Raw genomic sequence first — 16,900 nt, 5'->3', positions numbered from 1 at the left:
CCCATCTTAAGCTCAGGCAATGAGTGCAAATGCTTAGGAAAGTTGCGCTAAGGGTATTCACTCCATCCAGGCTTAACAACTAATCTCCCCCATCAGTCCTGCATCCTGAAGGGGAGGCATCCTGCATTCTCACAGCTTCCCCCAGCTTAAGGGCACTACAAATCATAAGATCAGCCTTATAATTGGATCAGACTTTGATATTGCTTTGCTCTTCTGTGCATTTATACTAACATCTCATTTTGCAGACAGCACATCTGATCAGTCCTTACTACCTGAGCTTGCATTTGCACACCCCAGTGATTGAGAGCACTGGTGGGGTCGACAATGAGCTTTAGCAAAGGAGAAAGCTTGATCTGGGAAGTTGGGTTTTTGGGGGTGAAAAAAAACAAAACATACAATTTGGGGACTGAGTGGCAAACACACATCTAAAGAGCTTTGTTTCTCTGCCACAACACATGCTGACCACCAACCAAGCACTGCTTCCTGCCCTCAGCTAAGAGATCAAGATCTCCACAGAAGAGGGAAAAAAAGGTAGCAGTGTTCATGTGCTGACTTCTTTTTATTTAGTTTTTCACCTTAATTTCTACTGATGCCTGTATCGAAGGCCTAATGCTACCTGAACTGTCACTAACAGCACCAAATGAGAGCTGGGGAATCACCATACCTGTGCAGGGTGGGAAGAACGGGGTGAAAGAGGAGTTAGAAGCAAGCTGTAAAAATTGGCAATTGAGACTGGTTTTAGTTTTTCCCCAAACCTGTCTCTGCCTGACAGCCTTGGGCTGGTTCACCTCACCCAGGAGAAGTAAACACGTCCCGAAGCTCACAGCCCACCCATTTGCTGATGCAACCTGTAGGCAAAACTCCACTTGATCCCACAGTGTTAGGCCAGGATAAACACGAACAATATGTAGCCACACACTCAACAGAAAGTGACTCTCCAGTTCTTCTATTTACGTACCTCTGTTTTGGCTCTTAAAGGATGAACATTCCCTTTGAGGATATTTAACTCAGTCTTTTCAGATCGACATTCAGAACTGCACCTCCAAGAGAGAGAATTAGATCTGTAATGCTGACTCAGCCTGCAATTTCACAGGATTAAACAGTCAGAAAGAAACCATTAAGCTGAAGAAGACTGAGACATATGTGACAGTACATATGTCAGACACTCACCTCCTCACCATAAAATATATATACACACATGTATCAGTAACATATATCAGTACACAGTTCATTATCTCTGACCAAGGTATTATTTCACAGGCAAGCTAGCAACTTCCTCGAAGGGCTTTATGGAGCAGATGTCACTTTAAATCTAGAGAACGTGTGTCGAGGAAATGGAGAGGGCACTAGATTTAAAGCAAGCAAGTGCTCTGCCCTCACTTTCCTGGGGAATTGTGCACTCATGTCCACTGTGCTTTGTAATCAGTGTGGCTTCCATTTGTGTTCTTAATGGAAAAAGAGAGGCTTTATGCAAAAGAAATCTAAATTTGCAAATTTCCTTTTTGCATCTCCTTCTGTAAAAGCAGTTTCCATTTTGTTGTGTTACCCTGCATCATTTTAATGTTAGGTTTCTATAGATGAGTTACATACCGAGACTCGGCAAGATTATTCACCTTGCATTTATCACTGGTACTTCTTTTTTTTTAGAGGGGCAGACATGATTTCCTAAGGAATCAAGGCTTTTGTAATTATAAACTCTTCTCATAACACAGTTCTCTCATCCCTCAGTAAACTTTTTGATCCTTTCACTTCAATTAAATGTAACAGAATTGGAGCTGATTAACCACAAGCTTCCTAAAAGACAGCACCTGGGTGGAGATGCCACACAGCCGCCTGGTCCCACTGCTAAAGGAATTTGATGACCAGGTCGAAAAACATTCACAGAACAGATTCCTGTGTGCCATATTTTGCACTCGATGTGGGAAAACGCGAAGTCACAGACAAGCAGGTATCCTTAGGCTTACCTCCTCTGTCTGAGCAGCTTGGCCAGCAGTAGCATTAAATACACACTGCTTAGAAAAATGTCCTGAGTTTGTTCATTCAGGATGGCAATAGTAACTGGTGTAGTTATAAACCCACAACATCCTCACTTTAAATACAGTGTATTATGCCCCATATTCAATTAACTTTCAGCTCTTAATTTGTGTGACATCATCCAGGATTTGGGGGAAGGCAGATGAGTCCCACTGCTGCCCTTGCTTGTTGCAGGGATCGCTTGGACCTCAGGTTAGGACTGTCTTTGTTACAACCACGGCTTAAAGTCTGAGACCCGGACCCGCCTCCCACTGACGGCCCTGTTTTGCACTTGAAAGGCAGCATTAGCTGCCGTATCACCCAATCAATCAAAGAGCCTTTTGCATTTGGCAAAGCAAAAGAAGTTAAAGAGGCCTTAGAGTAAGTGTCAATTAGGACAGGCGCAAGAGATGATTTTTCACCTGCTTTCCATTGCTCTGCCCTTTCAAAAGTATTCGATACTCATAAGCATAGTAGCCTTATTAAAACACTTCGGCTTTCCTTTCTTTTCTAAATCATAGGAACGGAATTTGAGACAGTAGGGAAAAAAGAGTGTCCTGGGGGAAATATCTTTGCCCCCTAAAATAGGTTTGGTTTTGTTTGTTTCTTTCTTTCCCAGGCATTCAACATTCAGAACTATTGCCAGGGCTGAAGAGTTCAACAAAATATATTCTGTAGTATTTATAACAGAAAACGAATTTCCATTAAAAAAATGAATTCCATGAGCGTCAGCAAGCTCTAATGGCCATCTTCTGTGTGCGCAGCGAGCGCGGAGAGGATGCCCATGTTTGTCCCTTCCTAACAGCTAAGAGGAAAAGTGAGTGGAAATCTCGGAGCTGGTGGCAGCTAGGAAAGAATCTATTCTGTTATCAAATACTTGCAGAAATTGTACTCAGTCAGGCAGTCAAAAACACGCCTACTCAGATAAGGGTATCCCTGCACAGAAATCTTTTGACACTGCTTTGACATATTTACGTTCTTCCGCGATTATTCAGTTGCAGTAACTTAGAGCTCCTCTGCTGACACTCTCCTACCAGCCAGTCCCCAGCCCTCCTAGGGGAAGGGGAACAAAACGTTGCCCAAAGAAGTCATCCAGGTGGGTTAAGGTCCGCAGCCCGGCTTTGACTGCACGCTAGTGATCCGGGGCAAAGCGAGAGCAAGTGGAGGTTCAAAGCCTTTGGAGCTTTAACTGTACAATTAAGAGATTGATTTAATGCGCCCTAATCAAAGACACCGCATGGCAGATAGCACACCCCTGAAGTTACGGTGAGATTATGCTACTCGTAAATCCTATTAGCCTGGACTTGTTGGAAGATCTGCTATCTAGAAGCAAGATACAATCGGTAAATTATTTATTTTAATTAATTCATTGAAGCAAAGAGAAAATAGCCTGGGTCCTATATGTCTACATCTCTTTGGCAGACAGGCAAAGAGGTGCAAGAGTTCAGCGACAGTTTTAAATGGGGGAAAGGATTCCTTCGACGCAGCAGAGGAGCAGAGATTGCAGCAGCAGCATCCCTCGGAAATACACACCACCTTCTGCAAAGCAATAAAACACCCATCGCCTGAAGCCCACCAAAACCGGATGGCTTGGAAAACCTCCATCACAAGCCGAGGATGAAGAAATGCCTCCTACCTCCCCAGGTAACCTGCCCCGCTTCGGAGGGGTGGCAGCCCCAGGGAGGCGGCACAGCGTCCTCCAGCATCTCATCGCCGTCCCGACAGTGGGGGTCCACACCCCGCCTTCCGTCTTTTTAACGGGGCTCTAACCCTGCCGTCCCGATAGTGGCGATCCAGCCGGGGTCCAGCCCCCGCCGTCCCGATAGCAGGACGCTAAGATGGGGGTCCTATCCTCACGTCCTACGACGAAGGTGTAGCCTCTCCCATCCCCACACGGAGCGGTCCGTCCCACGCCATCCGGACAGAGAGTACTTCCCCCACCCCCTACACCGAGCAGCCGTACCTCGCCCCCCCTGCCCCCCCGCTCCCACCACGACCCCCGGCTCAGCCCGGCTGGTCGTGCAATGGGGACGGGGTGCGACGGGGACCTGCGATGGCATCGGCCGGGTCGGGCACGGGCAGGGGGTGTCACACACGGAGGGTGCAGCTCGGGGGCGGGGGGTGTTCAAGGGGTGCGTGTAAACCCGTCCGCGCGGAGCCGGAGGACGAGAGGCCGGAGCCGGGAAGGGAGAGCGGGGGGGGGGCACAGCCCCGCTCGCAACTTTCCGCCGTGCCGAGGGACCCCGGCGGCCGCGCCGGCGGTGGCATCGTATGCAAATACGCACGCTGACGTCAGAGATCATGTGGGTTTTGGCGTAGATCCCCACCGATCGAGGGCTCTTTTTTTTTATTATTTTTCCTTTTTTTTTTCTTTTTTTTTTTAAATATTTTCCGTTTTCTCCCCGTTTTTTTTTTAAATTTTATTTCCTTCTTTTCCCGTGCGCAGCGCGCGTGGCGGTGCGCGCGTGTTCCCCCCCCCCCCGCGTTGCGCGCGGCGCGGCGGGGGCGCGGGGTCCCGCGGGCTGGCGCGGCGGCGCGCGGAGGGGCGCGGAGCGGCGCGCGGAGCCCCGGTGCCGCTCCGCACGGGACTGTCGGTGCCGCCGCCCTGGGCGCAGGTAGGAAAACTTCCCAAGCTGATTTCTCCCTTCTCACGCCCCCCCCTCCTTTAACCCCCCGCTTCCCCGGCGGCCCCGGCCCCGCACACGGGCGCTCGCCGGCGCTCCAGCCCCGGCCGCTCGCACCCAACTTTTCCTCCCGCACAAACTGTCCGGTTCTCGGGACTCCGGCGGCGACCGGGAGAGGGGGAAGCGGGGGGAACCGCTGAGGGTGGGAGCCGGGAGGGTTGTTCGGGTGGCCTCTTAATGGTTTATTGCTATATGTTTAATTTTTCGGCATGCCGCCTCCTCCCCCCCCCCCGCCCTCCTCCCCGCTCCCCGCCGCTCACGATCGCAAGTTTGGGTGAAGGGGGGGAGGTAGCAGGAGGAGGAAGGGGAGGGGGGGTGAAACATGTCTACGTTTGTCTGTGTCGACATCAGCAACACAAAATATGGCGTCCGCTTTCGACAGGGCGTTACGTAGAGGCGAGCTGGGCGATTTTGTCAGTGCGGGCTCTAAACCGGAGCCGCCGGTTCCCGCGGGGGGGGAACACACGGACGCGGCGGCCCGGGGGTGCCGCAGGCGCGGGAGGGGCCCCGCCGCCACGCGTGGCTCAGCGGCCGCACTTGGCAGCGGTTCCTCCTGCTTTAATTTGTGATTATGTTTTTCCTCTCCGCCCCCTTTCCTCTCCCTCCCGCCCCCCCCCCCCGCCCCGAACCTCCCCGCTACCGGTTCCCCCGTGACGCCGTGGCCGGGCTCGGGGGCTGCTGGCGGGGGTTGCGGGGAGCTGCGGGCGGGTGGCACCGCGGCGGGGCAGAGCCGGGCTCCCCGCTCCGCCTCCCCCCTTCACCCCCCCAGCGCCTTCCTGTGGCGTTTTATTTCTCCGGGATGGGGAGGCTGGGGAAACTCGGCCCGTGGCGCGCTGCATCCACTTTTATTGGTGAGGAGGGGTGACTTTCCTTTTGTTTTAGCTGTTTTCCAAAAGCATCACGCAACCGTCTCCTTTTTTTCCTTCCTTCTGTCCCTCTGGGATGAGGGAGATAGCAAAAGACGCAGATTTTTCTCCCCTCTTTGCTAGGTATAAAACTTGGAGTTAGGATATGCCTGCCTGACTTCGGGCTATCCTTCTGCCCGGCTTTTCCCTGAGCCCTTTAGTTCAGTTTGCGCGTGGGAATTCCTCCCGAGGGATAGACAGCCTGGAAGAGGACATGACCCTGATTTCCCCGCCCCTTGGGCTGCCCAGGCACCTCTCCGATGGTGATGCCCATCCTCTTGGGGCAGGTGCTTCTAAACCATGGGAGCTTGTGAGGGCCCTGCTGGGCAGGGAGAAACTCGGCAAAAGTTTGGCGTTGGAAGTTGGAAAGCAGAAAGGGAAAATGCGTCCAAAGAAGTAGGAATGGGAGGGACGAGAAGGACTTGGTGTGTGGGAAGGTGAGTTGGTGATGGGGGTCCGCACCGCTGCCAGCAGGTCCTGAGGCAGCAGTGAGGGGAGCAGCAGACAAGGGTGCTGAGTGAACCAGGGGTGCCTTGTGAGGCAGCACCTCTGGCACCACGGGGGATCTCCCTCAGCAATGCCAGGGGTGGAGTGAAAGGCTGTCAGCTAGGCAAAACTGCTCTTTCATGTTAGATCTTCTTTTGTCCCACAGATGTCAAGATCCAAGTTCAGTAAGGGATTTTAGCACATCCTTTAGTGGAGCAATGACAGTCATCCCAGCAAAAAGAAAACCTTTCAAAATTGGGGCTGAAAACTAAAATGTCAAATGTCTCAATGTAATTCCTTTACAGCAAATGATGGTAAATCTTTACCACTCTCTGCTTCACCATCCAGCTCACCTACAAATAGTCCACATGTAGTTGGTCAGTTAGTTGTCTTTTGTTGTTTGGTTTTGGTTTTAAACTTAGAGCAGGGTTTGTCTCTCCTGGCCCTAGCTGGGATGGTTGTGAAGGTGCAGGTGTGACCAGCAGGGTCTGATGTCTCTTGCATGCAGCCGTATGGGAATGACATGTGGAGTAGCACTGCTGTGTGCTGCCGTGGTTTTACTAGACCAGTAGAGGAGTAATTTTGCTGTTTAAGAGGTATCTGTGACTGAAGTGCTTTGCCAGTGTAATGTATCCCTGTCCTGCTGAAGCCTTTCTCATGTAGATGTGGCTTCAGTCTCTTGTATGAACCCTGCAGCTCTTTGAAACACAGAATTGCAAATTGATCTCTGGGTCAGGGAAAACAAGGTACTGGCCAACAGTCAGGGAGAATATAAATGCTAAAAAGCAACAGCACTTTTAAAGTTGTTGTCTGGTCCTTTAGGAGCCGTGTTTATCCCCTTCCAGGCTTCTGCAGAATGAATGGTAGAAAGCTGTCCTGTGTTCATCCTCTCTTCTCGTACCCATGATTAACTTGGTGCTGGAAAGCACTTATGGATGTGTATAGCTCAGTTATCAGCCCAAAGCCTGTCTGATTACTCACCTTCGTGAAATGACATTTGTCTTGCCTGCCCACCCCAGAAATTCTCCTGTCAATGCTTTGTCCCACAGGAAATATTTGCTGTCGGTGTTTAAAAGGTGTGTGCTCCTTCCAACCACTGTCTCTCAAAGTGCCATTTTCTTTGTCTTTTACCTTAGTTACAATCAGTAATTTCTAAACAGTGTCTGTAAAACCAATAATCCATTGTATGAGACAGCCCAAGTTGGCAGCATCATGTTTGGTTCTTTTCTGTTAGAGAGGGGGAGGTTTATTGAGTTTTTATTAAAAGTCAAAAAAGAAAGCTGACATTCGATATAGCAAAGCTACTGCTTCTCACATTTTCAAAACACTTTCAAACTGCTGCAGGCTGGAGTGAGAACACAGCAGGGTTTGCTCATCCTCATACAAGATGAAGATTTAATGCCAGGCATGACATCACTGTATTTGCATGTGCGACATTTTTGGGTTTTATTCCTTTTAGCTTTGCTCTAACTCAGATGATCCTCAGCAATATTATTTGGAGTCTGTCTGGTTGGGATGTTTTGACCCATGTCTAATTTTCAAGTGTGGCCACTTAAGGAGTGAAAGCATCCACTGAAAATAAATCTAAATAGTATTTTGATCATAATTTGTTTAGAAATGGACAGTGTCACTTGGGACACTGAGATTTTACTGTGGCTGTCAGGTTGCCATGAAGCTGCATTCGCTTTTTAGGTGGAGAAAGTGTAATTGTAGCTTTGACTTTCTTTCAGGTGCAAGGGTAGTCCAGCAAGTGTGTTGCTTTCCCTAAAAGTTATTGCAGGCTGAAGTTTGCCATGTGCACATCTGCATGATAGTATCTGTTCCTGTTGAAAGTAAGTAATAAACAAAAGTTGGCGTTAAAATAATCTATGAAGGCTTTAACTTAAAGCCATTAAAGTAATTGCTACCCCTTTGTCAAGGTGTGTTTACCTGTGTCGCTTAGCTGGAACTAACATTTGAGGTGTTTGTTTTATCAAGCCCTCAAAAATAGGTAGGTCTGCAGTTCTCTGGGTGTCACGATTCAGTTCAGTCCCAGGGCACAGTAACTTTGGGTTGATTTCTGAAAAGGCCAGAAAAGCTGTTGATTTCCATAATGTTGCAACTACTTTTCAAGCAGGGCAGTGTTTGAGAGTTAGGTTTGCAAACGTGCATCAAAATGGTAATGAAGTGAGTCAGGCCCTTGGAAGATGAAAGGACAAGAGCTCAATTCCAGCCTTCCCATCCGGAGGCAGTTCAGAAACCACCGACCCAGCCCTCCCTCCCCCATAGCGCCTTTGCAAGTCAGAAAGGTTGTTTGAGTGTTTTGCTTTTATAAAGATGCACTTGGGGTTGTTTCAAGAAACGCTGTGGGTTTGGATATAAGACAATGCCCTTGGCAAGCTTTCCTCTGAACCGAGAGGCAAAATGTGCGTCTGAAGTGAAAACTGGATTATCCTTAAACTGAGTTTACCTAAAATGGCCAGCGTGGTGAGTCTGCTGGTGAAACCAGGAGATCCGGTCACGCTGAGGGAGATGTGTGAAGTGGCTTTGTGAATTTAGCAGTGAAGAAGCCTCAGATGGGTGGGTTTTGTTACTGAGCAGGGAGAGAATGACACAGGCAAGCAAAGGGGGTTTTGGCATTGATAACCAGGAGGGGACTTTAAAGGAGTCCTCCTGGGGTGGGGGTTATTCTGGTAGCTGAGGACATGGGTTGTGGTGCAACATGCTCTTGAGTTCGTGGATGAGATGAATGTGCCCAAACTGCCTGCAGCAAGTGATGCCCCAGGCAGGGCTGGCCATGGGAAGGCTCATGTCGATGCTTGGTGGAGGGCAGCATTTGGATCTGGAGGGCTGACGGAGAAGGGATGAAGGGCTGGAAAGCAAATGGAGAAGAAAGTGATCTGTAACACCAGTGTGGTTAGAAATCACACATTGGTACCTAGGTGGGACATGAACAACAGGGATTTCAATGAGTTTTGACAACCTTTTGTGGATCAGCCCAATGTGCAGGGTACGCACTGGTGTGCTGGGTGGTGAAAGCAGGGCACATGCAAGGAATTTGGTGTCACTCGGGCAGCAAGTTTCCCCAGCTACATCTACTGTTTATAGCCTGTTCAGGTTGTGGCCCCTGGGCAGATTTCCAGCAGGGACCTACCTGATCTAGCAAAGCAAAGCCTGCTCATCACTTGCTTGCGTCTCAAATTAACTTTTGCACACATTTTGGGAGGAAATTGCAGATCCCCCACCCAGCCATAGACTACAGGTTAAGCAGGTCCGTGATCAGGGCTCACCCTTGGGCTCAGTTGTCATCCACACCATTCACAAGCTCTGAAGTGATGTGGGTCTTCTCTGTCTCCTGCTGCCCTTCATCTCATAGCCATGAAAAGGTTGCTGGCTGCCCAACCCCCAGGGGTCTGGCTTAAAGGGCAGCAGCAGCATCCATAGGATCATAGAACCATAGAAGGGTTTAGGTTGAAAAGGACCTTTAAAGATCATTTAATCCAACATCCCCTGCAACAGGCAGCATCTTTTGCTCAGAGCCCCGTCCAGCCTGACCTTGAGCACTGCCAGTGATGGAGCATCCACAGCTTCACTGAGCAACCTGTTGCAGTGTCTCACCACCCTCATTGTAAAAAATTTCTTATGTCCAATCCCTCTTTCAGTTTAAAACCATTGCCCCTCATCCCGCTGCTACAGGCTTTGGCAAAAAGTGAGCATGGATATATTTCGGACTACTTGCTGTCTCATTACACTGGATACCCAGATCCTAGGAGTGCACGAGCACTTTGGTGTGGTCAGCATCCCACAACCACACCAAAAGCTTGCTCCTTGGGTGAATTTGCTGGTTGTAGTTTTATTGTCCCAGCCCTGCCTGATGAGTTTGATAAGTGACACTAGCAAAATACATGCTTTTGCTCATGTGTTTTGCCAGCACAGCTGCATCAGTGACATATCCTGCCCTGGGCTGATAGAACCGCATGGTAAGCGTTAGTGGTACAGACCTGACATGAGACATTCCCATGCAGAGATGTCTGCTGTCGTGTGCTTGCTCAGCTCTTGATGTCTGCACATCAACACTTCTTCCTGGGAAACTATTTTTACTGCTTGAGTTAAGCCCAAGTTAAGCCCAGTCCTCCCTGCAGGAGCTTGCATTGGGGCTCTGGGGCACAGGAGCGGGTGCACCCTGGACCAAGCAGAAGTGTCTGTGCACGTCACAGAGTTCCCTCCGGACCAGTGTTATCTAATTTCCCAGATCTCCCACTTGAGAGACTCCTTCAGAGCCTAAAATTCATCTCCTCTCCTGGAAAAATGTGTCAAAGCTGAAAACCAAAGTTATTTCCCTTGTGGTACTCCACTCACTGTTCCCTTAGCTATGAGTTTGCATGGAAACAATCTCAGTGAGAACCAACCCTCTGCTTCTGTCCCTTCTTTCTCAAGTGATATATAGATATGTATTAGTATTGGTTTTTAACTTGCAGTATTTTGGTGATGTGATTTATGGTGGGGTCCCAAGTTGGCACCAAGAGAGGGGACGATTAACTTCATGCGAGCAGTGGGAGGGGTGGGACAGGAGCTTCTCTCACTGGTTTCTGTGCCCCATTATGGGCCTGAAATCTTAGTTTTCCTTCCATTCCCCCCCCCCCTTCTTCCTGTCCTGCCCTTATTTCTCCTCTTAAATACTAAATATTTTTCTTGAACTCACAACCTCAAATTACCTGTCAATTTTGGCTTCTCTTTTGTCCTAAATTGTCTGTTGTTCCCACAATGTTCTAGTCAGTGTTAAAACTGCAGTATTTCACTGGTTGGAGCTTAAAACAAGCAAACAAACAAAGCTCCAAACACCAACGGAAAGAGATTCTCTGGCTTGTTTGCAGTCAGTGATCATAACTAAGGCAGCCTCAAGTTCAGGGTTATTTAACCTAATGTCCAGTCAGATGAGTGGAGGAGGAAGTCCTGTGAGCAAAGCTGTATAGGGAAAAATATGTTTCCATTTTAAACAGAATCTCATTGTTTGTGTTTGTTTGGTTGATGGTTTTTTAAATAGCAGCCAAAAGAAACAGGTTCTGAGCTGTTCCTTAAAGGCACCATCAGGTGGGTTTAATAAAATGCCAATGTTTCTCAAGAATTCCATGCTCCTTCCCTTGCCTCTGATGTACGTGTTCCGTTTTCTCACTCTTCAAGCTTTGGACTTCTTATATATATCCCAACCTAATTTGGTGCTTATTAGTTTCAGCTATTTCATGTTACACTCACTTGGATAGCAGAAGTGGGAAAATGCTTGTTATTGTCAAAAATCTTATCTGAAAGAAGAAAATCCAAGAGTAAACAGCTGGAGGTAGTAAGTTCTGTTGGATTTCACAGAGCCCTGGGACAGAGGCCCCAGGAAGTGATGCGGGGAGGTTCTGGATCCTCTCAGGCCGAGGGAAGCCGGTACAAAGCAGACAGTGCCAGCATCGCCGAGCTTTGCTGGCGGAGCTCTGCTGATTCACCCTCGCAAGAAATAAAGGAAAGTCCTGATGGTTCTGGCCTGAAGTGTTTTTGAGGAGATGCCTTCCCCGCCTCTCTTCCTGCCTCCCACCTCTAAAGCAAATATGTTTTGTTGTGGGGTTGTTTTTTTTTCAGCATCCTCTTCAGCACGAACTGTCAGGCACCACAGGGAGTTTTTCCTTGTCTTTTGTCTCTCTAGAAACTGATTTATTTAAATGATATGCTGGGAGCACATTGCTGTTAACAGGCTTCGGTGCTTGTCATCTTCCTGGGCTTCGGTATATTTTACTTGAAAACTGTGGAAGATGGGGTTATCCCAGAGGATCGCAGTTCCCCCGAACCTGAAGCTTTTCTGCATTTTTCCAACTAGACTTTCCTTCCCAGCCTTCTGAGAAGAGCGGTGTTGGATCACATCTCTTTATTTCCATATGACTGAAAGGCGAGGAAGTTGTTTGAATGCTTGCCTCCCTCCTGGGGAGAGTGCTTAGCTGCCTGGCTGGGTATCCGTGTGGCTGTCGCTACTCCCACCCTTGGGATCACTGCACCAACACCCTCCTTTTCTTCAGCAAAAGGTGATTACAGAGTTCTTTATCACTCGTTTATTTCCTTGTCACTGTCTGGCATCCCCATGGCATCTCTTGCAGCCTGTCACAGTTATGGTGCTTCCTTTCATTGCCGTCATGTCATGCTTGGTACCAGGAGGAGTCATGACCTCGCAGTTGCACATTTTTGGGATCTGTTTCTCATCACTCAAGACTCGGCAGCCAGGTATTTTTGAGAGCCAAAAGCCCTTTTACCTGATTCTTAGCCTAAGAAACAGATCTCCCTAGCCTGTGTTCAGGTACAGGCACCTTGCCAGGAAGATGTGTTACCATTTTGAGGGTTAGGTTTCATTTTCTTTGAGAAGCCAGCAGTGATAAGATGCTGACAAAGCCTCATATGAGGTGTTTGAACCAGGGAAGGTTTGTTGGAATGCTGCACATGAGAGATGGCGAATGCAGCAGTCTCCAGTGCAGTTGTGCCAGGATGCTGGGTACAGGGGATGGTGGCCACTGAGGACCTGCAGGATTTTGCCCGATGAGTAGGAAGTTTCCACGTGCAAATGGTGATGAGTAAATCCAGAGGAAACTGCTGCCTTAGGAAGCCTTAACCTTCCTCCATCTGCCTGGGATTCTCCAGCATCATTAAGGAAGGAATAAGTTTTGAAGCAATTGGAGTGACAAGGAAGAACGATATGTTTGGAGGGAACTGTGTTCTTAATTTCTGTTAACTTGGCAGCTTCTCTTTCTTTAGACTTGGAGCATCCTCAGCTTTGCTGTTGCTAAAGCAGTTTTTACAGGATGCCCCTCCACTGCAATGCTACTGGCATCTCATCTGACTGCCTTCGAGGAGATGAGGTGGCTTGAAAAATGCTGTTGGAGGCAAACACAAGTTTCAAAATCTGCAGTTAATCAGATACAGGTTAAAAAAAGTTATCTCTCTGAAGTATTTTGCTTTCAAGCCTAAATATTCTTAAAGTGCCTTAAATTCTGTTTGCTTCTTCTGTTATCCTGGATCTTAGCCTTATCTATAAGTACCTTATTTTCATGTCTTACCTCATTTTTACATGTTTACTCTTTGTGTGGTGGTCCAGGAGAGCATGCAAATACGCAGTGTGTGTCTGAGCCAGAAGAGGAGTGATACGACATATGGCAGAAAGATCTCATACACTGGGATGATCTTAGCTCCAGCCCCATCTCTTCTCCATCAGCAGATCAGAGCACCAAGCTGGTAGATTTAAAGTATTCTGAGCTCCTTTCTGTTCGCTCTGCCCTTGTTTCATGGTGAGCACCAGTTTAGGAGGAAGCACGTTTTTGAGAGCATGGTTTGCATTTTTAACTTCTTTTCCGTACCCTCTTCCTTCCCCTCTTCTCTCACCTGCCTGTTCCCACTATGCCATCACTTCAAAGGGCTCAGTCCGCATCCCAGCAGGGAGCCTGCCACAGCAGGGTGCTTGCAGGGCAGGGAAGGCTCCTTTCCATCCACAAGGAAAGAGCTTTGTGCTTGATGGAATGAGGGACCTGCTTTGAAATGTGCTGTTACATGTGAATCACCCCCTGAAAAGTGTGTCAGGTACTTTGCAAGGAGGATATTGGGTATTTAACATTAGCACTGCTGCATCCAGAAATTGGTAGTGATGTATGCAATGTGCAGTACTGTATGGCAGAGAATTTGTGGCTGTTTGCCAGATGCTTTACTTACAGAAGGTAGCAGGATGGGGATTATTATCACCCCTTCTCTGCCACGCTTTCACCCTTCCTTTTAGATGTCTTGTATGCAACAGTGTGAGGTGTAGTTTGCTGCATTTGGTGTATTTGTACAGGAAAGCTGAATTCCTCCCTGAGCCTTCTCTCTGTATTGATTTCTGCAGCCAAGGTTAGAATTTGATCACATTTTTCAGTTAGCTGCCTTGGACTCAATGCATCCTTTCCTATTTGCCTCTCCCTGGCAGGAGCAGTGCCTCGGTAGATGAAGCTCTCACAGGATTGCTCAAAATCGCTCGTGTTTTTATCAAAGTGTTTTTGTTATTTTACTTTAATTGTTAACCTGGCTGCATTTTGTTCGTGTCTCTGTAGGGATGGAGGGTTTATTTGCTCCTTCTCACTCTTGCTCTGATTGAATCTCAGGGTGGAGGCTGCTACCAAGTGTCGCAAGGTCACTGTTGCTTTGGGTTTGGTTTGTGCATCTTACAGAAGAGTTCCTGCACTGAACTTATGGCACAGATCAGCCAGGAGACACTTCTGCTCAAATTCATGATTGCTGGCCTTCACAGCAGTGGCGTTGCCACCCTGTATTCTTGGTCTTTTACAACCTACAGATACTCATCTTGAAACACTTCACCTTTCACTGGTGCCACTTGGCTTGGTTGGGGTTGCCGCTTGATTAGTTTTTGGCTAGCACATGAATGGCACTTGTCCCTTTGATGTGTTTAAAAAGCAGTGAAAAATAAGTACTCAGGAATTTGGAAGCAGCAAGTTTAGCACACAGTTAGTACTGAAACTTTTACAATGTAGAGAAAAGAGGAAGAAAAATATCAAGAATTTTTTTTTTTCCTTTTTTAAATGAAACGGCAGCGAATGGGAATCTGATTAAGACGCATTTGAAGATGAGTAGGGGTATTTTAATCATTAACCTTTTTTTACTTGTCTGTGGTTTTGAAATATCTGTTCTTAAATCATGTAAAATAAATGGTATGAGGGTTAGGAACAGCCCAATGCACATCTGGGTTTGTCAGGGTTCTTCATATGTGAAGTTACATCTTTAATGTGATTTAAATAGTTCAGTAGTAATAGTAATAGTCTTTAAATCAAGACTTATAGCAACTTTAAGATGTTCCACACTTAAAGCATGAAGGAATGTGACATGCTATGGGTTTTAAAAGGAAGCACTATACATTCATTCCTAATTATGTACTTTATTAAGTCCCAAGTAGTTGTTGTGGGTTTTTTTTTCCAAGGCATGTTGGGCAAAGTATATCTTTTTATCAAATGATAAAATAATTACTTGAAATTTAACATAGTAAACTGATTTTATAGGTCTTAATACAGTGAGGATCTGTTAAGGTCACCTTTGATCTGCATTGAAAACAGGCAGGCACAGTCTTGTTTGAGGGCAAGCAAAGCCAAGGGCCACTTCTGTTAAAAATCAGAACACATCATTCCAGGATTGTTGGCAGATGAGCAGTGGAAGCTTGTTGGAAGCCCACTGTTCAGGTGAGTGTAGGGTGTTGGTAGGGAAGTTTTTTGTCTCTTCAGTGAGTGCCTGCAGATGGATTAGGCAAGTCATAGTTAATTATTGAACAAAGGGCCTGGTGCACAGTTGCCTTTGACTCTTGGCTCTGTTTAACATCTGTGTTTTGAAGGGTGGAATTAAGACTGCAACTCTGAAATTAAACTTTTCGTTTCCTTTTCTTCTTCCTGAAGAAAGCAGAGCTCTTGAGCATTATAGCCCTAGCAGCTGAAGTGCAAACTTCTGCACTCTGTGCTAAGGACACTTACATAAAAGCGAGATATTCAGATTGCTTCCAAACCCCACTCAGTTCATGGGCTTGCTGTTGAAAAAGATGGGTCTGTGATGTCCCTATTCACCTGGAGGTCTTCAGGGAGTCTCTTTGCTACCAATCCTTGCTTTTTGTGCAGACCCCTATCAGTTGTTGAGCAGAAGAAGCTTCACATGTGACAAGCCAGATGTGATGTGACCTGAAGTCCAGGAGACTGATTATTCCTGAGGCCAGTGGAACTGATGTAAAACACTTTCCAGTGTTTGACTCATGAGATTGAATTCTTGCATATGCTTGAAGAGGGGTCAGACTAACCCCTCTCCACTTTATGGCCTGGTGATGGAGATCTCTCCTACACACCCTGTCTATTTTCATGAGACTGGTAGGAAGTTACTGCCTTCAAGATTTTCACGTCTGTCAAATGACAATCATTAGCCAGCAAATTAAAAGAACTGTAGTGCTGGGATTGATAGACCCACATGAACATGGAAGCAGCCGGAAACCAATGTCACAAATCCCTTAACAATCAGTGATGCTGGGAGGGATAAAAAGAAGGAAATGGAGTTTGGCAACGACTAAACTTTTGCCCAGTTCTTCTTGTCACCCCCTTTCGTTTTGCCCCTGCCCGGGCTGTAGCACTGGAGTTGCTCCTAGCAGCCTGACTGGCAGGTAGCAGCCTCTTGGTGCCCTTCCTGAGTAAAGCTCCCAGCAAGTGAAGGTACCAAGAGGTGATGTGCTTTCCTGGCTGCACACATACAGGCAAGGTGATGTCAATTCAGAGATATGATAGAGTAAGTACAGCAAACACCTTTTCACCGCAGTTTTCGCTTCATGTGAAGCTGAAACCACAGGAGCTGTTCTTTGAAGTTGGCTGCCTAATTGCATTGTGAATTTGACTTTCAGGGTGCAGCTTTGAACAAGCAGCTTTTAAAAGGCCCAACAACCCCACTCTTTTTATTGGCATAAATGACTACATGCATTGCGTGGTCCTGCCCAAGTAAGTGTTTGGGACGTTGCAGTAGTATTTAAGACGCAGCACTGAGGCCTCTGAATTCTTGCAGATGTGCCCATAGCATCGGGACAGTTGGTGCAGACCCTGTGCAGCAGTCTCCATAACTCCTGGGTGACAGCAGCAGGGCTGGGGGCTTGAGGCCAATTCTGCTGAAGGCCCTGTGATCAGCTCCTGGGTCTTGCCATGATGGGGAGGGTTTGATAAAAGGATCAAGCCATTCCTTCACATTATCGCATTGTAGTGAATGGGCGAACACTGCTGTTCTCGTCTTGCCTTTACCTCTGAGATCACCAGC

The 16,900-nt window shown here is 47.5% G+C and overlaps 1 protein-coding gene across 4 annotated transcripts in view; it reads left to right on the top strand.

The window, feature by feature from the left end:
* Positions 1-3,163: 3,163 nt before the first annotated feature.
* Positions 3,164-16,900, top strand: part of ZHX2 (zinc fingers and homeoboxes 2) — a 75,017-nt gene continuing 61,280 nt past the window's right edge. For 2 of the 4 annotated variants that reach the window (XM_057415268.1, XM_057415265.1), the window contains exon 1: positions 3,164-3,657. The gene's annotated coding sequence lies outside the window, so the exon portion shown is untranslated. Of the gene's footprint in view, positions 3,658-4,511; positions 4,629-16,900 lie in introns of those variants that run through there. The other 2 variants (XM_057415267.1, XM_057415264.1) reach the window with 2 other exon arrangements.

Source organism: Pezoporus wallicus, unplaced genomic scaffold (assembly GCF_028554395.1).
Source record: "Pezoporus wallicus isolate ANWC-B61680 ecotype Strahan unplaced genomic scaffold, APGP_CSIRO_Pwel_v1 contig_3812, whole genome shotgun sequence".
NCBI lineage: Eukaryota > Metazoa > Chordata > Aves > Psittaciformes > Psittacidae > Pezoporus > Pezoporus wallicus.
This window is presented reverse-complemented; position numbering and strand designations above follow the sequence as displayed.